Source organism: Myotis brandtii, unplaced genomic scaffold, assembly GCF_000412655.1.
Source record: "Myotis brandtii unplaced genomic scaffold, ASM41265v1 scaffold982, whole genome shotgun sequence".
NCBI lineage: Eukaryota > Metazoa > Chordata > Mammalia > Chiroptera > Vespertilionidae > Myotis > Myotis brandtii.
Genome location: NW_005372084.1, coordinates 1215131 through 1239613, shown reverse-complemented (window position 1 = coordinate 1239613; position 24483 = coordinate 1215131). Strand labels below are relative to the sequence as shown.

At 39.7% G+C, this 24483-nt stretch overlaps 1 long non-coding RNA gene across 1 annotated transcript; it reads left to right on the top strand.

Moving 5' to 3' along the window:
* Window positions 1-82: 82 nt before the first annotated feature.
* LOC102254686 lies at window positions 83-23005 on the top strand. Its single transcript, XR_314722.2, has 4 exons — window positions 83-206; window positions 1342-1478; window positions 19824-19920; window positions 22844-23005. It is a non-coding gene; the product is annotated as an uncharacterized LOC102254686 (long non-coding RNA).
* The last annotated feature ends 1478 nt before the right edge of the window (window positions 23006-24483 follow it).

Sequence of the window (24483 nt, the reverse complement as noted above, 5' to 3'; positions counted from 1 at the left end):
GGCTGAACGCAGGGGGTGGGGGAGGCGCGCCTGCGCGCGGGAGGCGGGGCCACAAGAAGGGACTGGGAATGGGCGTGGCGTGAGACAGGTGGAGCGGGCGGTGTCCCTGGGCGCGGAGCTCTGCCGGGAGTGCTGGAGAGCCAGCCCTTGGTGGCCAGTGGACGGCATCTGCCAACTTCTAAATGGCAGGCTGCTGGACTGCAGAGGTAACTGGCTAACTGACACTTCCTATACATAGTGGAAACCGAAATTTACCTTAGTCTGGCTCAGGAATCTGAGTTTGAACGATCAAGCTGAAGAGCAAAGAGTTCACAATCTGTTAGGGGTTTCCAACATATAGCGTTAATTATGGGGATTTTAGTTGTTTAAATTAAATTATTTTAATTTTCTTATGTAACTCTACAGCTCAATAGTAGCAGTAGAATAAAAATTTAAAGATAATTATAGAGCACTGGGTAGTTAGTATCAAGTGATTCCTGTAGCCCGCTCCCTTTCCCCCATCAGCCATTAGTAGTTTTAAGGATATTTATTAGCGATACCAGAAAGATAGTGATATGATTTATGTAGCTTTTGTTATGTAAGTAAGCAGTGCACATGACGTTTTCCTCTTAAGTTGCTATATTTTTGTATTTCAAAGCAGAAAATGGGCAGTATGTGTTGAAGGCTTGAATATTTCCAAAAGATTTCTGAAAAAAAAAATTCTACATCGCAGAATGAATAAACAAAGTGTGTATTAGTTGGAGAGAAATGGAAATTCTCTTTTTCTTACATTTCTCCTGCTGCCAGTATTCTGGGTTAGGAAAGATGTCACACAGTACAATATTCCCCTGTAAGCTTCTATATTTCTCATTTAGTGATGAACTACCTAAAAGTGATAACTTTTTTGGATTAATATTGAGTAAAGGGTGGAATATCACTTTTCATTTATGCTTTTTGATTGAGTTATTGAAAATCGATTTTATAATTAAAAAGAAACTTTGATTTAATGTAGTTTCAAGCTTCTTTCTTCCTTTCAAGTCCTGAAGTTTTTTGTTTTTTTTTTTTTTTTTAAATATATTTTATTAATTTTTTTACAGAGAGGAAGGAAGAGGGATAGAGAGTCAGAAACATCGATGAGAAAGAAACATCGATCAGCTGCCTCCTGCACACCCACCACTGGGGATGTGCCCACAACCAAGGCACATGCCCCTGACCGGAATCGAACCCGGGACCCTTCAGTCCGCAGTCCGACGCTCCATCCACTGAGCCAAACCGGCCACGGCCAAGTCCTGAAGTTTTTTAACTGTGAATTTCCTTTTCTTCCCTGGTATTCATACTTTTGTTTTGGATGTTTATGACTAGGAAAATAAAATTGGTTGACCACTCCAACACTTCTGAGATGAAAAGGAACAGAGGTGATACCACATGAGAAGAGACAAATTTAAACTGGATTTCAGGAGCCAGAGATTATTCAACAGGAGCTAATTATGTCACTCGAGGTAGGCAGTTAACCTCATTGGGACTCAGTTTCCCCAAAATAACCCAGTGGGCTTTGATTGGGTATTCTCTCTTGTGCCTTTTAGTGTTGAGATTCTATCTTTCAATATTTAAAGTGAACATGTATTTTTGTATACTTTTGCCTTAAAGTGGACATATATTTTTGTACTATTGATATAATTTTGTAATTATAATTTTGTAATGTAACTGTACTACTAATTCAATTTTGTGTAGTTGGCTGGAAGGGTCTTTTGTTGTGGACAACTGTGGTGTATCAATATAGTGGCTTGCCTGCTTTAAACAGAATTTATGGATGGCCATAGAGAGAGGTGTCTAGGTGTCACTGTCATACTCTCTACACTGATACCAATAGATGAGAAAGAGGATCAGAAGAGCTTCATGTATAGATGCTTAGAAGGGCCCTATAGTTGATTTAATGTTCTGCTTTTGCCATCTTAAAATTTTTAACAGTCTTTTTTAAAAATATATATATTTTATTGATTTTTTACAGAGAGGAAGGAAGAGGGATAGAGAGTTAGAAACATCATGAGGGATGAGGGAGAAACATCGATCAGCTTCCTGCACACTCCCTACTGGGGATGTGCCTGCAACCAAGGTACATGCCCTTGACTGGAATTGAACCTGGGACCCTTGAATCCGCAGGCTGATGCTCTATCCACTGAGCCAAACTGGTCAGGGCAACAGTCTTTTTAAAAATGGGGCCTGCATTTTCATTTTGCACTGGACCTCATGAGTAGAAGAAAAGGAATCATAAAGATCAGAGTATAAATGCAATTGATTCTAAAATAACAATACAAAAGATCACTGAAACCAAGAGCTGGTTCTTTGAAAAGATAAACATGATTGACAAACCTTTAGCCAAACTCATCAAGGAAAAAAAGAGAGGACCCAAATAAATAAAATCAGAAATGGAAAAAGAGAAGTAATAACTGACTCCATAGAAATACAGGGATTGTAAGAAAGTATTACAAATAACTATATGCCAATAAATTGGATAATCTGGACAAAATGGATAAATTTCTAGAAACATACAACCTTCCAAAACTGAATCAGGAAGAATCAGAAAATCTGAATAAATTAATTAAAGCTAATGAAATTGAAACAGTAATAAGAAAACTGACAGTAAACAAAAGTCCTGGACCAGATAGCTTTTCAGGTGAATTTCCCCAAACATTCAAAGAAGAACCAGCTCCTATCCTCAAACTATTCCAAAAAAATTCAAGAGGAGGGAAGACTTCCATGCTCATTTTATGAGGCCAGAATTATCCTAATTCCAAAACCAGATAAGGACACTGCAAAGAAAGAAAAGTATAGGCCAATATCCCTGATGAAAATAAATGGTAAAATCCTCAACAAAATATTAGCAAACAGGATCCAGTGATACCTTAAAAAGATCATACACCATGATCAAGTGGATTTTATTTCAGGGATGCAAGGTGATATTATCCACAAATCAATAAATGTGATATACCACATAGACAAAATGAAGGATAAAAATTACACGATTATATCAATAGAAGCCAAAAAAGCATTTGATAAACTCTAGCACTAATCTATACTAATAAAAGGGTAATATGGTAATTAGGCTGGACATCTTTCAGACATCCTTCCGGACAAAGCCAGGCTGGCGGGCTGAGGCAGAGGAAGATAGGGGCAACCAGGTTGGCAGGGGAGGATAGTTAGGGGTGACCAGGCAGGCAGGCAGAGTGGTTAGGGGCAATCAGGCAGGCAGGCAGGTGAGCAGTTAGGAGCCAGCAATTCTGGATTGTGAGAGGGATGTCTGATTGCTGGTTTAGGCCTGATCCTGGCCTAAACCGGCAGTCAGACATCCCTCGAGGGGTCCCGGAATGGAGAGGGTGCAGACCAGGCTGAGAGACCCCCTCCCATGCACGAATTTTGTGCACCGGGCCTCTAGTTTATAATAAAAACCCTCAGCAAAGTGGGATAGAGAGAATATACCTCATATGGCAATATATGACAGACCCACCACCAACATCATACTCAATGGGCAATAACTAAAAGTGTTTCTTTTAAGATCAGGAACAAGGCAGGATGCCTACTTTCATCACTCTAATTCAATGTAGTACTAGAAGTCCTAGCTAAGGCAATCAGACAAGAAGAAGATATAAAAGACACCCAAAACAGAAAAGAATAAATAAAACTGTTATTATTTTCAGATGACATGATACTATATATAGAGAACCCTAAATATTCCACCTAAAAACTACTAGAACTGATAAATAAATTCAATAAAGTAGTAGGATACAAAATAAATACCCAGAAATCAGTTGTATTTTTTTTACACCAATAATAAAAGGAAACTAAGAAAACAATCCCATTTACAATTACATAAATAACACCCTCAGAATAAATTTAACCTAGAATTTAAAAGACCTGTACTTATAGAAAACTATGACACTGAAGAAAGAAATTGAAGAAGATACAAATCAGTGGAAGCATATACTTCATGGATAGGAAGAATTAACATCATTAAAATGTCCACACTACCCAAGGCAATCTATAGATTTAATCAAGATACCAATGGCATATTTTATAGAACTGGAATAAATATTCAAAAAATTTATATAGAACTACAAAAGACCCTGAATAGCCTCAGCCATCTTTAGAAAGAAGAACAATATTCAAGGAATCATGCTACCTGTTATGAAATTATACTAAAAGGCCACAGTAATAAAAACAACATGGCATTGGCATAAAAACAGACATATAGATCAATGGAACAGAATAGCGAGCCCAGAAATAAGCCCACTCCTTCATGGTCAGCTAATATTTGACAAAATAGGCAAGAACATACAATGGGGTAAAGATAGTCTATTCAATAAATGGTGTTGAGAAAAGTGGACAGATATCTGCAAAAATATAGACCACCTTCTTACAGCATACACAAGAATAAACTCAAAATGGATTAAAGACTTAAATGTTAGACTTGAAACCACAAAAATCGTAGAAGAAAATACAGGCAGTAGAATCTCAGATAAAAGAAAAAATAAACAAATGGGACTACATCAAAATAAAAAGGTTTTGCCCAGCAAAGGAAACCATCAACAAAATGAAAAGACAATTCACTGAATGGGAGAACATGTTCACCAATGATATATCTGATAAGGGGTTAATATCTAAAATTTATAAAGAACTTATACAACTCAACACTAAAAAAACAAGCAATCCAATTTAAAAATGGGCAAAAGATCTGAACAGATACTTCTCCCTGGTGTATATACAGATGACCAATAGATATGAAAAGATGCTCAACATCACTAATTATCAGAGAAATGCAGTTTAAAGTCACAATAATATATCATCTCACACCTGTCAGAATGGGTATCATCAATAAATCAATGAACAAGTGCTGGTGAGGATGTGGAGAAAAGGGAACCCTCATGCACTGTTGGTGGAAATACAGATTGGTGCAGCCACTATGGAAAGCACTATAGAGATTCCTCAAAAAATTAAAAAATGGAATTGCCTCAAGATCCCATGATTTCATTTCTGGGAATATATCTGAAGAAACTCGAAACCCCAATTTGAAAGAATATATTCACCCCTATATTCATTGTTGTGTTATTTACAATAGCCTAGATCTGGAAACAGCCTAAGTGTCCATCAGTAGGTGAGTGGATAAAAAAGCCATGGTGCATTTACACAGTGGAATAGTACTAAGCCATCAGAAGAAGGAAATCTTACCTTTTGTGACAGCATGGATGGACCTGGAGAGAATTATGCTAAGTGAAATAAGCCAGTCAGCAAAAGACAAATACCATATGATTTCACTTACATGTGGAATCTAATGAACAAAATAAACAAATAAAATAGAAACATATTCATAGATACAGAGAACAGACTGATAGCTATCAGAGGGGAGGGGTTGTGAGGCCGAATGAAAAAAGTGAAGGGATAAAGAAAAAAAAAGCCATACTAAAACCCAAAACCCTCATAGACACAGATAACAGTATGGTGAATACAAGAGGTAAAGGAGGGTGGGGTGTGGTAGAAGAGGGTAATTGGTGACAGAAGGAGACTTGATTTTGGACGATGGACACAGAATACAGTATATAGATGATATATTGTAGATTTGTACACCTGAAACATATACTTTTATTAAGCAACTAAAGGCCCGGTGCACGAAATTTGTGCACTGGGAGGGGGGGGCAGGTGTCCCTCAGCCCAGCCTGCACCCTCTCCAATCTGGGACCCCTCCAGTTGGACCTCCCTCTCACAATTCGGGACTGCTGGCTCCCAACCGCTCGCCTGCCTGCCTGCCTGATTGCCCCTAACCGCTTCTGCCTGCCAGCCTGATCATCCCCTAACCCCTCCCCTGCCAGCCTGATTGATGCTTAACTGCTCCCCTGCCAGCCCGGTTTGCCCCTAACTGCCCTCCCCTGTAAGCCTGGTCGCCCCTAACTGCCCTCCCCTGCTGGCCCGGTCACCCCTAACTGCCCTCCCCTGCCAGCCTCGTCGCCCCCAACTGCCCTCCCCTGCTGGCCTGGTCGCTCACAACTGCCCTCCCCTGCCAGCCATCTTGTGGCTTTGGGCGCCGCCATCTTTGAGGGTGGGACAGTCAATTAGCATATTCCCTCCTTATTGGCTCTGGGTACCACCATCTTTGCGATGGCGTTAGGGTCAATTAGTATATTCCCTCTTTATTAGATAGGATGCCACCCCAAGAAATTCAATTAAAATTTTTTTTTAGCGTAAGTTACATCATTCTGTCTTCATAGCAGTAATGGGAGAAGCATGGCCTTCAGGTATCATTCAGGGCTTTGGATGCAAACAACAATATCTACTTTGATTAATTTAAGTAGATTAGGAATATTCAGTATTAAAGAATTTTAGTAAGTTCATAATAATGTTAGGAAGACTGGAGAAACTATCTCAAAGCTAGGGTTCCCAAACCAAGCTGTAGAATTGATTTCCTTAGGAAACTGCTACCACTGATGTCATGGCTACAAAGTACAAACACCAGAAATTAGATTTTATTGCCACTACTACTATGACGAGTACCATTTTGGCATCAGAAACATGATCTTTATTATTATGTTTTTAATCCCCATTTGAGGATATGTCTTTATTGATTTTTAGAGAGAGAGGAAGGGAGAAAAACAGACACAGGGAGGGAGGAAGAAAGAGAGAGAGAGAAAAAGAGAGAAACATCGATATAGAGAGAAACATTGATTGGCTGCTTCCCTCATGCTCCCTGACCAGAGCTGGAACCCACAATCTAGGTTTGTTCCCTGACCTGAAATTGAACCCACAACCTTTTGGTGCACAGGATTAGGTTCCAACCAACCGAGCCACCGGCCAGGGCAGGAACTTGACCTTTAATTCATTGGGAAACTGCTCCTCTCCCACCTTTGCCTTTGGAAGCTGGATGCCCTGGAGTACTAGCTATTCCAGTACAGATGGCAGCTCCATGCAGTGTGCTTCTCAACACTGCTCAATTCTGAGTCAAAATGTGTGATTGGACAAACTTTTAGACAGTTGTTTGTGTCCTGGCTGTAAGGTAACCTGGGAAATTGAGTTTTGACTTCTATATTTGCAGGACCTTGATTATATATTTACCTTTAGTACCATGACTAATGATTGCAATGAAGGAGCTGCACATTATGCAATGCTTGTCTGCTGTGCATAGTAGAAACAATAACAAAAATGTATAACTATCAAAAACTATAATTATTTGTATAACTATCAAATATCAGGGTGAGCATATGGAAATGAAAACAGCTTGCTGATGGTTTTAATTAGGAAAAAAGCTATTATTTCAAATTAGATGCTGAAGGAGCAGGAGGGAAGGATAAAAAAAGAATACTAGCTAATTCCAATATTTTTTATAATAGGTAACTGGTAGGCAGTAATCAAAAGAAGAGGGGATTAAGGTTATTACATAAAACATTATTTTAAAGGTAACCTTAGAACAAAAATATGAACTTTCCTAAACATCAAAATAGAGATTGCAAACAAAACAGACCACATAGGTGGATGATTATATGTTTGTCTGTATGAGTATATATGAGTATATTGCATGAATCAATATGAAAGAATTGAAGTACAGTTTACAGATTATATGAATAAATATATATAGGTTTAATTGACCTATAAAAATAAAATAATTTTTGAATTAGCTAACAAAGCAAAATTCACATTATGTTGTTTACAGGAGCATACCCAAAACAATACAAAGGGCATTTTATAATGCTAAAGGCTACAAAATAGGGTGAAGATAAAATAGTGATTAATATTTGTCAATAACATTACAAAATTTTCACTAAAGCAGATACAACAGGGAGATGCTAGGAGAAATAGAAACCCAGTAATAATAGGAGCCTTTAATATATCTCTCTCAATCTTAGACAGAGCCAATGAACAAATAACAAACAAACAGGAAGAATATAGAAAATATAGATAGGAATCAATAGTATAGAACATATTCTTACATACAAATGTCTGAAACTTAATAAATAGATTTCTCTATTTCTCTACCTTCTGTATTAGTTTCCTAGGGTTGGTGTGACAAATTTCCACAATCTTGGTGGCTTAAAACAACAGAAATTTATTCTCTCATGTTTCGGAGGCTAGAAGTCCAAAATCAGTTTCATTAGGCCAAAAGCAAAGGACAGCAGAGCTGCATCTTTCCAGTGCTCAAGGTCAGCATCTTCAAATCCCTGTTCTGTCGTTGCACAGCCTTCTCCTTTGTGTGCCAAAGCTCCCTCAGCCTCTCTCTTAAAAAGACACTGTGATTGCATTTAGGGCCCAACTGAATAATCTCCCCATCTACAAATTCTTAACTTAATCATATCTGAGAAGACCCTTTTTCCTTATGAAGTGATACTTCCAGATTCTGGGGATTAGCACCTGATGCACTTGGGACCATTGTCAGCCTACCATACCTTCATTTTGAGTGCACATGACTTCATGAAAATTGATTGTAGCTTAGGTTACAAAAAAACAAAAAACAAAAAACACATTTTAAAAGTAAATAAATTCTAAAGAATAAAAAGAACTAAAACATGATTCTTTGACCACAATGAAATAAAATTAGTAATTAATAATAAAGTAAAAATTTGAAAAGGCTTTTTTTTAGAAATGTAACAATAGTCTCATAAACAACTCTTGGGTCAAAGAGGAAACACAGGCTGAAATTGTAGAATAACTTAAATCTGAGAGACAGCTATCAGAGGACAATTCATACTGTGATATTCTTATAGTATTAACAAAAATGAAAAATAACTTAAAATAAAACTATAATCTACATAAAGAAGTTAAAAATAAGTGAAAGAAAGCAGAAGAAAAGAAGTAATAAAGATAAAAGCAATGTGTAAGAAAACAATAACAAGAGTAGAACTATATTTACATTCAAATTACAAAAATTGAAAAATTAACTAAATAAACCACAAGCTACTGTATATAGTGAGAAAACATAAATACAAAAATTGAAAGTGGCAAGAGGGAAAAATCTACCATAGCGGAGAGAATTTTATTTTGTACAAGATTCTGCAAATGTGTAAACTTAAGTGAAGTTTTCCAGAAAAAATTTTCCGATTTTTTTTTTCCTTAAGTGAAATAAGCTAGTCAGAACAAGACAAGTATCACATGACCTCACTTATTTGCGGAATATAATGAACAAAATAAACTGATGAACAAAATAGATCCAGAGACATGGAAGCATGAAACAATCTCAGAGGGAAGGGAGGAAGGAGGATCTTAAGAGATTAATCAAAGAATTATATGCATACTAGAGGCCCGGTGCATGGATTCCTGCACATTGAAAGGAAATTAATTAGAAGGTGGCTGGCAGGGTGGGACTGGGCGAGATGGGCTGTACATGCCCTGGAGCCAACCTCCTGTGGTCCCTCCCTGGCTGGCCACACCTGGGGCGGTGCTGGGGCTTGAAGGGTGGGCGTCTGTAGAGTAGCAGGGTCCCTCTGGCCGGTGGAGTCCCTCAGCCTGGCCTGTGGGGATCGGCTGAAACCAGCAGTCCAATATCCCCCGAGGAGTCCCGGAGTGCGAGAGGGCACTCTGCAAAGTTGCTGTTGCTCCGCAGCTCCTGCGTTGAACATCTACCCTCTGGTGGTCAGTGTGCGTCATACTTACTGGCTGGTCACTTAACCTTTTATATATATAGATATGTGTAACCCATGGACACAGACAATAGTTCGGCAGGCCTGGAGGGGGAGATGGGAGGGGGGGCTCAGATGCTGGGTAGAGGGGGGTCAAAGAGGAAAAAAACGGGACATCTGTAATACTTTCAACAACAGTGATACATTTTTAAAAATGCAACTTAATGTGAAAACAAATGAAGGAAACCTCATTTGAAACGGAGTTGGGAAGACCTGAAGGGGAGCTCTCATGCACTCCTCCTCCTCCTCCTCCTCCTAGTTCACAGACCTCAACAGGAAGGAGCTTGCTTTACTACCCCAGCAGGAGGAGGGAGGTTTTAAAACTTGGAAATTTGTTTTACAGAGAGTAAAACATTGATCCTTAACCCTGTCAACAATTTCTCCAAATAAGAAAACTACAGAACAATCTCAATTCTAAGTATAAATGTAAAAATTATAAATGAAACATTGGTAAATAGAACCCAATTGCACATTAAAAATAATAGGTAATGAGTAAGTTTATTTAAATAATGCTAGGGTGGTTCAACATTCAGAAATCTGTTATAAAATCCATCATATTAATGCAGCTAAGGAGAAAAATTATATAATCATCTCCACAGGCTCAGAAAAGTCATTTGACATTATTTAGTACTCATATAGAACGCTCAATAAAATAGCAATATAAATATATGCATGTAAATTCCAAAGTCTGAAAGGTAGTGGTTTATTTTTTATTTAATGAGAAAACATTAGAGGCTTTCCTGTTAAAGTAAGGAATAAGGGGAATGCTCTCCATCTCCCCTACTTTGTAACATTGTGTTCGAAGGTTTTAGCCAACATACTTAGATGAGAGAAAGTAATTAGAGGCAATGCAAATGGAAATGAGAGATCAGCTATCTCTGTTTGTAGATAATATGATTTCATATCTTGAAAATTCAAAAGAATCAGTGGGAAAACTAAAAACAATAAGAGAATTTATCAAAGCAGCAGATTATAATATTAACATTAAAAATAAATAGTTAGAAGTTATAATTAGAGAGAAGACCCCATTTATATTAAATATTTAAAAAACTAGATGTAAATATAATAAGAGGTGTTAGTTACATGAATATATATATAAAAACAAAAGGCTGCAAAGTATATTTGAGCCTGCCATATGGCTGTTAATCCTCTCTAAATTAATTTATAAATTAGCAAATTTTAATAAAAAGCCACGTGTGTGTGTGTGCGTGCACGTTTGGAGACTGGAGACAGTAAAAGGTTCATTTGGAAGAACAGACAAGCAAGAAATGCTATAAAAATTCTTTAGGTTAAAAAAGAGCAATGGAAGGTGTGGGTTGGGAGAGCCCTTTAAGATATTAAAACATTATTATAAATCCCCTATAATCAAAACAGAGTAGTATTGACATATGAATAGACACTTAATGGAACAGAATAGAAAATTCAGATATAGACCCAGTTGCAGTTGTTAATATGCAATAAAGGCAGCATCTCAAATTAATGGTGGGGGAGAGATGAACTTTCTAATAAATGGTGTTCAATAGTCTCCAAAATACACACTAATAAATTCTAAATGCATTAGAGATTAAATGTAAATAATAAAGGAATTATAAACAAACACTTAAAAAAAAAAGATTACCTGTGAGGGAGGAGACAGTATGAAAGGGACAGAAATAGAAACCAGACTTTTGTGACTCTACCTTTCATGTAGCTTTGACTTTGGAATCAGATATATATTTTTACATAATTATAAACTCATTAAATTAAAAAAGAAATCCCTAAAGAACGGAAAGTAAAATAAAATAAAATGTACATCAAGTTGGTGACATGATCATATAGTGCAAACATTTATAAAAAAATTTATATTTTTGGTTTGGTTGCCATATTAGCGGTGTTAGTGATGGTACTATTTCTCTGGCTCTAAGGAAAATAGAAAACTTGTGCTGTGCAGTAAGGCATGTGTACAGTGCCACAAAGCAAAGGGGGAACTGTGGTGTTGCTGGAAGCTCGGGTTTGGGTATGGCAGTAAAGAGAAGCAGATGCAAGATAGATAATTTATCAAAACTCCTCAGTCCTGAATTTGAATTAAAATATCAATATAAACTCCTGGTAATTTTCATCTTAAAGAAAATAAAAAGTATTTCCTATCTAGTTCTGTTTAATTAAAAATCTTAGAAACAAGGGCAACTCCATGAATCAGTGTTCATTGGAGAATTGGCTGGTCCTAGATCTGGGACAGGACACGGAAAAAAAATGAGCCTGGATCATCTTGTCCTTGCAGAAAGCAAAGGCGTTAACAAAGAGTAATGGGAGTGTCAAAGGATAGGATAGAATCATGTAAGGGTCAATGATAATTGCAATGGATTGAAACACTTAAAACATGTTTAAATCTATGAGTTAAAAAAAACAAAAACAAAATTAAACAACCTTCATCAGTTCCCTTTGGACGATTCTAGACATCCAATTCATTATTTTGAAAAGTGATAAAGGGAACAAATAAAGAGACTTTTTTTCTTGATTATCCTATCGATACTCTATCTCAGGGAAACCACACACTGAGGGTAAGGTTTCTCTGTATAGAAGTGCTCCAGCTGACAAGTGAAGATAACACAATAAAATATCACTTTTTTTGCATCTTTCACTGAAATAATGGATCTAGGCAATGATTATTAATAACTAGAGGCCCAATGCAGGAAACTGGTGCAAGAGTAGGCCTTCCTTCTGCCGGCTGCTGGCACCAGCTTCCCTCTGACACCCAGGACCCGGGCTTCCTTGCAGCCCTGGCTTCATTCGGAAGGTCGTCCAGAAGGACATCCGGTCTAATTAGCATATTATGCTTTTATTATTATAGAGTGTTCACATCACAAAAGTAGAGACTAATATACATAATGTGCTTCTGAAAGAAGTACACACCATCACTGAGGAGACTGGTTGAATAAATCTTGCCATTGAACCTGGATCTGATCAAGCCTTTTGATCTAAGAACCAATTTACAACACATAAAAGTGAGAACCAGGAACATGTTAAGTGACACCATGAAGAACCAATCAACAAGTTCTAGACCACAGAAAACGCCATAAAACAAATAATCTATTTCAATAAATAAATTGCAAAGAAAAAAGAAAAGAGAGGGGTAAAGTGGAACTTATACATTTAAAGAGTTATAAAGACATATCAAGCAATTGCAGGGTTGATGGTCAGCCATGACAGAGGCAGATATCTGCCATACTTCATTTTGTGTATCAGGGATATTAAATTACTTGCCCAAATTCACAAAGCTAATAGATATATGCATGGATCACCTGTGAGTTTTAAAAATGCAGATATCATGCAATACTCCTAGACATTGTGATTTATTTCGTCTGGGGTGGGACCAGGCATTGGTATTTTAAAAAATCTCCAGGTGATTCTAATGTGCAGCTGGGGCTGAAACCCCCTTTAATAGATGGAGGATCTGAGATTTCAACTCAGTTTTCTGGTTCTCAAGCCCACACGCTTCTAACTTCGTACTGTCTCCTTTCCTGCTGTCATGCTGAGAGGATGACACTCTATAGTAGGCATAAGAAAGAGGGGAAAGGTATTTTAATTAAAATAATCAATAAATGTAATTTTTAAAAATATATTTTTATTAATTTCAGAGAGGAAGGGAGAGGGAGAGAGAAATAGAAACACCAATGATGAGAGAGAATCGTCGATCGGCGGCCTCCTGCACGCTCCACACTGGGGATTGAGCCCACAACCTGGACATGTGCCCTGACCCGAAATTGAACCATGTCCTCCTGGTTCATAGGTAGATGTTCAACCACTGAGCATCTTAACAAGCCAGTCTCACTCATATTAAAAATAACTTGATGATTTGATTTTATCAAACAGAACGCTTCTCTAATCCGCTGTTATCATAGTCAAGTTGAAAACCACAGTACCTTAGGACACAAATTAAATGTCAAATGAAATTAATTTGGCAAATGGAACAGGCACTGACTGACTTTCCTCTTTGAGGCAGGCTTGACAGCTTTCTGTATGTCATGTGGGCATCTGCTAAAATGAGCTGCACATGCCAGGAAATGTTACTGTATCAGATTGCTCTTAGCGGTGCCTATTTGAAAATTTTCAATTTTAGGAGAGCTTATCTTTCTCTTTCAGAATATGTTGGGTTTAAACCCATGTTTAAGCGACATCAACTGTGTGGTAAATACGGTGGTGTAGGTGCTACGTGCACTTTTTTCTATGTCACAGGCACTCCTCACATCTACGTGTGTCCTGTATTTATGGTGTGCATCAAGCCATCACCGTGTGCCAGGCACTGAGCTGAACATGAGGGACACATTGATGAGCAACGCCCGCGCGCCCCCCCGCCCCATCCAGTTTACAGTGTCTTGAGGGAAGAGACTTAAAAACAGACAAGTAGAATTGTGTGATAGGCAATGATCAGGAAATAGAGAGAAAGATAAGAACACACAGAGGGGCACTTAATCTAGAACTAGGGAGGTCAGGGAAGGTTACTAGGAGGTCATGGTGTCCAACCTGAGATTTGAAGGATGAAAAGGAGTTGGTTAGGTGAGAAGTAAAATGAAGTGGTGTTGGAGGGGGTGGGAGGTGTCCGAGTTGTGAGAATTGCATGTGCAAAGGCTATAAAGTGAGGAGAGCACAATTCCTTGTGGGATCTGCTCAGGGTGAATAGGTGAGAGGCTGGACAGGTAAGCAGATTCTGGATCAGGAGGGCCTGTAACCTGCTTCAAAAGGTCTTTACTCCAAAGTCTCTTGGACACTTCAACCGAGCATGTCTGAGCTGAACTCTATTTTCTCTTATGCCCTTTCCCCAGACATGCTCTTTCGCTCCTCATCCCCATCTCACTGAACCACATTCAGACACTTGCCCACGTCACAAGTCCTGGTACCTCCTGGACTCTTTCCTCTTTCATATCCCATATGCAGGCAACAGAGAGTTGATTCAAGCCCCACGGGAAGACTGGCTGAAAGTCTTTACACTGGATTTGTATTTGGGCCCAGACTGCCTACTCCTCGAAATCTGCCCTTTATCCTCATTGCTCATGCCTTAGCACAAGCACCATCATAGACCATCTGAAATTCTTTTTAAAAAAATATTTTTATTGATTTCAGAGAGGAAGGGAGAGGGGGAGAGAGATAGAAACATCAACGATGAGAGAGAATCATTGATTGGCTGCCTCCTGCACATCCCCTACTGGGGATCGAGCCCGCAACCCAGGCATATGCATTTGACTGGAATCGAACCTGAGACCCTTCAGTCCACAGGCCAACGCTCTATCCACTGAGCCAAACCAGCTAGGCAACCATCTGAAATTCTTTAGCAGTCTGGTCTTCTGGCTAGAATCCAGATATCCATGATCTCCTCTCATCTATTCTCCATCCTGCAGCTCTAAAGATCTCTCTAAACTGCCAATTTATCTTGTCACATCCCTGCTGAAAACATACCCATAGTTTCTCATAGAACTTAGAATTCAGTCCAGACTCCTTAGCCTGGCAACTAAGGTCCCTTATAATCTGACCTCTGCTGACTTCTTCAGACTCACCGTTGACACCTCTTGCCTGGTGTTCTGTGCCCCACTCCTGCCTGTCTCCTCAAACTGCTGAAAGCCCAATGTGCTCTCTTGCCTTCAAGCCTTTGCATTCACCCACCTACCCATCCTCTCTTAGGGCTGAGACTCTGAGCTCTCTTGGCAGCCATGATAATGCTGCCTGCACAAGACAGACCCCACTCTATTCAAACTGTCTTCTTGTCTCTCTACCGCGCACTGGCAGGCTTGCTGAGGACATAGATCTGGCATGAAGGAGGGTCAGAAGAGAGAGGGCACTGGATAAATTTATTCACTAAATAAATAAAGGAACATGTGAAGGTACAGAATGAGGTTGAAAGCTAGGCCAGTGCAAAACAACTAACATGCAAAGTGTGAGGATATTGTAATTTGCCTTTAAGTAAATATTAAAACCCCCAAAGCAGGGTTGGGGAGGCCAATGCAAATAAAAATGACTTAGGGTTGGCAACCAGTTTACTAAAAGAAAAGCCAGTTTCTTTCACCAGTTCCCCAACCACTCACTCACTGATCTCCTGAACCAAGTTCTTCAGGCTCAGGAGGTGGCTGTTATCATCTCATCACCATCCTCATCCTCATCTTCATCGCTGGACTGTCAAACATTTATGGGTCATTGCTGTGTGCCAGACTCTGTCCTAAGCTCCTTACTGGTATTAACTCATGGATCCTTCAGCCTTTGAAGCAAATACTATTATTATTCCCACTTTAGAGATGAGGAAACTGGGGCTCAAAGAAGGGCAAGAACGTGACTTTTCAGAGCATTTCAGAAAGACAAGTACCTTGGAAGAATGAACTGACTTGCTTTCCCCCAGGTTTGGAGACCTGCCCCTGCTGACCTGTTCTCTGCCGCTTCATAACTCTCAGACTCGGGGGCAGCTCACTTGGAAGCTCCGGCTCTTCACAGGGCACCAGTTCACCAGAGCTCAAGGAGAGCTTGGCCTGAGAGCCATCCGGGTCAGTGCTGCACTGTGGTGGAGCAGCGCTGGCACCAAGGTTGCTGCTGAGCTGAGGATGTGTTAGGGAAGAGCTGTTGGCCCAGCTTTAACTGCAGCCCTGGGGGCGGTGATGGCTGTTAATCACAGGATTTTTAGCAGCAGACTATCTTCTCAACCTCACCCATAGGTGAAGCATGTCCTTAAAGTGAAGGGTTAGCTTGCAGCCAGCACACCCTTACAGATCCATCCCTCAGGACAGGTCAATTCTTTCTGTTGGAGAGGAGTATAGGCTGATGGCAAGACGTGTGCTCATATAGCCACTTCCTTTCAGACCCTGCTCGGGATCACTTTCTCTCTGAAGACTTCCTAATCCATTTCTACCCCTACCCTCAATCCAGGAGAGATGGCCACCCTCCCTTTTGGGTCCCACTGAACAAAGTACTTATTTCTCCACATCTGGGACTCTTCCCAGTAGACTATAAATCACTTGACAGGTGACTGGCACAAAACAGCCATTCAATAAATATTTCTAGAATGAGTGAATGAAGATTAAATGGATAATAATTACAGGAGTGAAATCTTAAGGAGGGAGAATAGCATTGAAGAAAGAGGATGGGCTCTTTAAAGGTCCAAACTATACACACACACAAGGACTGACAATCCACACGCTGGTGTGGAAGGGCTGCACCTGTCCTCATCTATCACAGACACTGTCGTATTCTTACCCCAAAGCTAGTTTCATCCCCTTTCTTCCATGCCATAGAGAACACCTTCCATAATACAGCCAGAAAACACAGGGAAAAACCTGTGAAACAAAGGTCTGGTAACTTTGGTCCTTCTCTGCTAATCAGTTGTTTTTACTAGCTTTAAAAAAAATATTCTTAGAATCTTTTGCTAACTTCAGCTCAGTTTAGACTTGTCCTTTCCCAACAATATTCATGTGTATATTGGTTATAGTTGTTTACATAACAAGTAATTCTACAACCTTAGAAGTTTAGGATATAATAATTGATTTCTCATTCATGCCACTGTTCAATATGGGTCTCTGGTAGACACAGTCATTTAGAAGCCCAGGCCATAGCTGAGTGGCTCCATCATCCTGTAAGGCCTCAAAGTCCTCCTCTGGACCCTTTAAGTCTGAACTGCAGATGAAGGAAGAGGAAGAGCATTGAGGGCCATGCCAAGCGCTATAGACTGGTCTGAAAATGTTGCACCTCACTTCCATCCCGTTTCAGTGGCTAGAACTCACCCATGAAGCCACACCTGAATGAAGGGAGGCTGAGTCATGGAATCTATCTGCTGGTTATTCTGCCTTTGTCCCTAAGTTCAATTCTCTGCTCTCTTTGACCCTGCTCTGGGCTCTAGAAGACTGACATTAACCTATTGATGACATCACCCAGGACCTCTTACTTCCAGATAGGTTCAGTGTGGGAAGCATAGGCAGGAGATTGGAGAGCTAGAGTTTGGGGGTTTTATTCCCATACCTTCCTGCATTTCACTGTGTAAGGGTTGGACTCTCTTTTTTTGATAGTTGACAACATTTAGGCTTCCGCCATCCCTTTATCTACTACACCACTTATGCTACTTTATGTAAGGAAACTCCTTACACTTCTGAGTTCCTGACACCAACAGGAGGTTTTAACCTCGCAGTCTTAGCCCGGGCATGGGAACCTTTCTCCAGTCTGACCCCCCTGGCACGATGAAGGCCAAACCCACTCTCTGCTCTTTGCTCCCCTGAAGTTCCTTGGGTGTAAGTAATACACTTTCTTTCAAACCTTCTTGATGCATGAAGATGTGTCAGCAGCCAAGACACCCAACCTATTAATTGAGAGGAGTCCACCTCGCATGCTTGGCATGACCTAAATGGGCAATGTTATCTGAGAATAGTTGAAAACCTTGGGGTGGTAATGACTTTCTCTTCTTGCTAGTCCCTGGTGCCTCAGCATCTCTTGTTAATTTTCTTAATCCTTTCCATGACTCTGAAAATAGTCCTTTCATTAAAGTTTCTTGAGTCATCAGAGTTGGATTCTATTTTCTGCAAGAATCCTGATAGATAACAGAAGCGGAAGAAACAGGTTTGGTGAGCATTTAGTCAGTTGCTTTTATATTGTGGTCTGTGCAAAACTTTAAATGTTATCATTGGTTTTCAACAAATATGGGTATATGTGAGTCCCTACCTCAGTAAATGGGATCTGAATAAGAAATGTAGTAGAGGACGGTCTTTTTCATGTAGCTGACATTAAAGTGTCATTTTGCTTTAAAACATTTTTGAGAGTAGGGTGGCATTTGGACATGTATGGAGATTAAAAAAAAACACTCACTTGAGACTGGATTTTGGCTAATATGGGACAAATATGTTTCATATAATTCTTCAGTGTAAAGCCGAACGTGATCACCAGTGAGGGAGCACTACTGCAAAATTTAGTCTGCAAACTAAACACTTTCCCTGCACACACTCTGCTGAGGTGCACTCAGATGTCCCTATCTTAGCATCAGCTCAAGTTGGCGATGGGTCCACGTAATTAAGGAAGGAGGTGCTTGGAATTCCACAGGTGACCTGGCTGCCCACATCTTAGTCTTGATTTCTGCATTTAAATTAGGCACCTGAAACTTGCGTTCCATACTTTATTTTATTTTTATATCAAGCATCCTCCAAATTGAGGGACATTTTGCAAATTCCCTTAGTTTGTGAACAAGAATCTCCAAGGAGGTTTGGCTGTCTTTTCTCCTGATTTGTGAGCTCTCACTAGCTTGCAGCTCTTTCCAGGCTCTCTGTGGTAAATTAATGACAAATGATGTGGAGCTGACAGGTAGGTGAAAATGGAGAGTACCATGATATTAAAAAATCTCAATCTGTTATGTAGCACAATGTGTAACACTTTTGCCTGTAGGTGTCTTAATTTAACTTAAATATTTTGTTCACATCTTTTTAACTCAGAGGATGGAAACATAGCCCTTAGCATCTTTCTAGCAGACTTCGTAGCATATATTAGTTGTCATACAGAACACCAAACTTTGCTAGTTATTTGGGAAAATGCACCAAAGAAAATAAAAAGGATAAATATACTTTCTTGGTGGAGGAATTGTCTGATTCTCCCTTGAAATTAGAAGGGGTCATATTTTGGATGAATATCGACATTATTTTCTCACAAGCGGAGCCATCCAACTCTGACTGCCTCAAAATTAGTATTTCCTTGTCATTATAAGTATTTAAGCAATGGCAGATCATCTGCCAAGAATTCCTTGGGAAGGATTCTTAGCAAGTATGCAGAATATTGAAAGAATACTTTGGCAGTATTTAAACTGCATGCATTACATGTTAAATTTCAATGCAATAGTCATTTAAAAATATTTATTGTGAAAAATTTCAAACATACAGACAACTGGAAATAATAATACAATGAATCCTTACTGATCACCCAGTTTCAACAATTATAACATTTCTTTTTAATTTTTCTTTTAGAAACTGTTTGATTGGATGATGTCTGAAGTCCCCATGATTCCATTTTATAGGCAACATAAGCTTTCCTGTCTCGAAGGGCCATACTCTTGGTATACATGGAAAGAGAAGGCTTTAATTTGTGCCCTTCCTGACCCATTTCTTGGCCGCTGGTCCTCTTCATCTCTGCTCTCAGCTTTGCTGTGGGCAGCTACTCATTTCTCTGCTGGATACCATTCCTTCACAAATACTGCTCCCTCTCTAGGTGTCTGTGGAGAAGTGAAGATGGGCAGGCTCCACATCCATGTCTGCTGATTTCCTTTGTTTCCTTGCACAGCACGTAACTTCACTGAAGGGTCAAGGTGAGCATGAGGCTTTTTGAACATTATTTTTCTGAAACAACTCCTTGGAAACTGTTCCTTTAGACTGAAAGACCTGTGAACTAAGTGATAAGTTATTTGGACCCCACTTACCCAACATACAACGATGGGGTAACCGTTCTAGGCATGGGATAACCATTATGTATAGACATTCTTGTTCAAAGAAGGTGAAGGCACACAGCACTTATGGTTCGTAACAATTCTGAAATCCATGGGTATGTGTTGCCTGGTCCATGATTAGGGTCAGGATTGATGCCTGGGAATGAGTCACCATGGCTCCTGGCTCCATCTTCTGAAATAGACTAACTTCTATATAAAATGTGGCCCTTGTTCGAAGTTGAGTAATTTCTCAGTCTACTTCCTAACCATAGAAATTATGGCATTCAAAGGTATTGTTTCATTTTGTCCTGTCTATCCTTCTCAATTCAAACTAATATAATTCTTTAAAAATTTCACAGGTTTTATTGTGCATTACTTTGTAATCCATTCCTTTACGGTACCAGGGGTGGGAACATCTAGCCCCCGGGCCTGTGGCCTGTGAAATCAGGCAGTAGGGGTGAGTTAATAAAGTTTGACCAAATACAGCAGGCTAATTTTTAAAAAAATATATATTTTATTGATTTTTTTACAGAGAGGAAGGGAGAGGGATAGAGAGTCAGAAACATCGATGAGAAACATCGATCAGCTGCCTCCTGCACACTCCCCACTGGGGACGTGCCCGCAACCAAGGCACATGTCCCCGACAGGAACCGAACCCAAGACCCTTCAGTCTGAAGGCCGACGCTCCATCCACTAAGCCAAACCGGTCAGGCAGCAGGCTAATTTTTAAGTTGGTAATTTTGAATGGTCCTCAAATGATATAAATATCCAAATGGCCCTTGGCAGGAAAATGGTTCCCCACCCCTGCACCTGAAATCCCTTGAATAAACCCTTCTGCAGTTTAGGTTCCCTGTAAAGCAGCAGAGGTACAATAACTTTAAGATCCATAGAGAGGCAATTTTCTATTTGGAAAGGGTACTCTCTTCTGAGATCTTAACAGAAGGTTTTACAGTCACACTCTTGGTTTGGTCTTTAGACAGGTTTCCCTGATCAAGTCTTTTGTCCAGGTGGTATTTCCTAATGTTACATTGTTTTCTATCTAAAAAGGCTGGGAATGAGAAAAGGTTTCATTTGTGAACCTAGTAAGCCCTGGCTTCTTTCTATTTAGCACTTCTTTAATTTTCTATTTTCTCTACTCACATTTACGATAAGCAGCAAATAGAGGCAGGCAGCACTCTGCGTGCACTGTTTGGAAGTCGCCTTGGCTAGCCTTTTCCTTTCAGAAGTGCATCTTCTTTTCCCGTGTTCCCACAGCAACAGTGTTACTAAATCTTCTGCTGTGTCTCAGGAACCCCCTGTTCTTTAGCTTCCCATAGCGTTTTCTTCAATTTCTTTTGAGCTCTCGCCCCACAGCCTCCTTGGGGCCATCATCATCAACATCCTAGCAGTCTTCTGAAGGCCCCCAGGACTCCCTCCAGCCACTTGATCCTAAAAACTGGCACATGTTCTAGGATTTTGTTAGGGCATCACCCCACTTTCCAGGCACCCAGATCTGGTTTCCATTTATCTAGGCCAGTGATGGCGAACCCTTTGAGCTCGGCGTGTCAGCATTTTGAAAAAACCCTAACTTAACTCTGGTGCCGTGTCACATATAGAAATTTTTTGATATTTGCAACCATAGTAAAACAAAGACTTATATTTTTGATATTTATTTTATATATTTAAATGCCATTTAACAAAGAAAAATCAACCAAAAAAATGAGTTCACATGTCACCTCTGACACGCGTGTCATAGGTTCGCCATCACTGATCTAGGCAGTCCGTAGCACAGCACCTGGTAAGTAGTGCACATTTATTGCGAAATTGGGTTTTCAGTTATTTTTGTCTTTTTCATATTTTAAATGATGAGCCTACGTGGTAATGGTTTCCATTTTTCTTTTATTAGATGGGAACTAGTGGGGAATTTTAAAGTTTTATGCATGAGAAGAGAGTATTTATTAGTTTTTACAACAGATCAATGGCATTTTGAAAAGTTTTCTTTTAAAATTACTTAAGTACAGTGTTTGAGACCCTGTAATTTATTTTTCCTCCATAGAGGCATTAATGGGGACCAGGTAATAGTTTATAAAACAAACACAAAGATCAAAGTCATTTGAAATTCAGGCTGATTTTCTATTTTGGGGGTTTGGGAGTTGATGAAAATGATAAACCTTCAATTCACTTTAATTTAAGACCATTTGTGCCAGTAAGGGAAATTTAATCCACATCAACCATCAAATCATTGACTATATATTATATTTATTTATTAAAGTAATCCTTCAGTAGGAATAAATATTTAAAATATATTAAATGATAAAAATGATGGATTCATAAAGATGTCTAGGAGTTTTCATTTCTTACTTTATCTCAGCTCTTTGCAATAATAGTATTATCCCGTCTGTAGAGTTGGACATAGCTGCATGCTTTTTGAGTTGTCTGGGTGTCCCCGAATAAGAAGAGAATGCAGGTAACAGTAATACAAATTAGGGACACAAAGGAGAGCAGACGCATAGGGCATTTGCACATTTGGGGGACAGATCTTGGTAGCGTGTGGATGCATTTTTCCGCTAATATCAGGACTGTTCACTCCCAGTGTCTCGCCTACAAGGCTCTGTGGTCTGTCCTCAGTCAGGGAGACTTGCAGGAAAGAAAATCCACTGATAGCTCTCAAATTTCAAAAGTAGATGATAAATGAATGCAATCACATAGTTATCATAACTATTATTTTCTATCATAAATAAATTCATGAAAATGGCTTACTTTGGTATTTTTTAAATGGTTGAATTTGTTCTAAAAATAGCAGCACATTTAAATCTTTTTATTGCAGCCTAACCTGCCTACAGAAAAGTATGCTAATCATAAATATACAGCTCAATGAAGTTTGACCAACGGACTTTTACACCCAGACCAAGCAGCAGCATTTCCTGCACCCTCTGTAGTCCTACTGGGCATGACCTATCCTAACTGCCATAGATCAGTTTTCCTTTTTCTTTTTATTTTAAAATATCTTTTTATTGATTTCAGAGAGGAAGGGAGAGGGAGAGAGAGAGAGAAACATCCATGATGAGAGAGAATCATGGACTGGCTGCCTCCTGCATGCCCCCTACTGGGGATCAAGCCCGCAACCCGGCCATGTGCCCTTGACCAGAATCGAACCCGGGACCCTTCAGTCCGTAGGCCGATGCTCTATCCCCTGAACCAAACTGGCTAGGGTGATCAGTTTTTCTTGTTGTAAACAATATCTAAATATAATCATATGGGAAGTGTTCTTTCAAAAACATTTTTTAAGTTTTATTGAGGCATAACTGTCATACAATAAATTGCATATATTTGGAGTGTACAATTTGATGAGTTTTGACATATGAATACACCCACACTCAAGATAATGAACATACCCATCTCTTCCCAAAGATTCCTTACCTACCCTCTCTCCCACTTCTACCTCTCCTCGCCTCAGGTCACCACTTTCTGTCATCACAGATGTTTGCATTTTCAGAATTTTATAATGGCATACTACATAACGTACTTTTTTGGTCTTTATTCCCCATAGTTATTTTGAGATTCATTTCTGCTGTTGTGTGTATCAATGGGTCATTCCTTTTTACTGCAGAGTAGTATTCCTTTGTATGAATACATCACAAGTTCTTTATCCATTCACCTCACAGTAAGTAGTTTTTGGCATCTGGTTTCTTGTGCTCAACATTACGTTTGTGTGGTTCATTCCTAGTAGGACATTTGTAGTAGAAAAGGGGAAGTTACTGTGTAACACTCCAGGGTATAAACTGCACCAGAAAAGATGAATCAATGTATATTTAGTGTGAGGACATGTTAACATTAAGTCATTCACATACTAATTCAAAGCATTTATTGAGCATCCACTTTGTACAAAGCTTTGGGCATTTAGTGGGGTGGTAGATTGTATTATTCTGTCCTCTCTATAAGAGCATTATACATCCCCGTCCATAGCTATGTGGTTTGTAGAGTCTCCCTATGCAAGATTATACAGGGTGGGGGGAAAGTAGGTTGGCAGTTGTGAGTATGGGGAGCACAGAGTTTATTCTTGTATTTTTATTTATTAACTAGAGGCCAACAGAAAAGTATGCTAATCCCGGCCTGCAGGATCGGGCTGAAACTGGCTGTCCGACATTCCCTGAGGGGTCCCAGATTGCGAGAGGGCACAGACCAGGCTGAGGGACCCCACCGGTGCACGATCAGGACAGGGGAGAGACACAAGAGGTTGGCGAGCCAGGAAGGGACTGTGGGAGGGCTCCAGGGCATGTCCACCTGCCTCGCTCAGTCCTGATCGGCCTGATCCCAGTAGCAAGCTAACCTACCGGTTGAAGCGTCTGCCCCCTGGTGGTCAGTGCACATCATAGCGAGCGGTTGAATGGCCTTAGCATATCATTAGCATATTATGCTTTGATTGGTTGAACCGCCGACCAGCCAGCCGGACACTTAGCATATTAG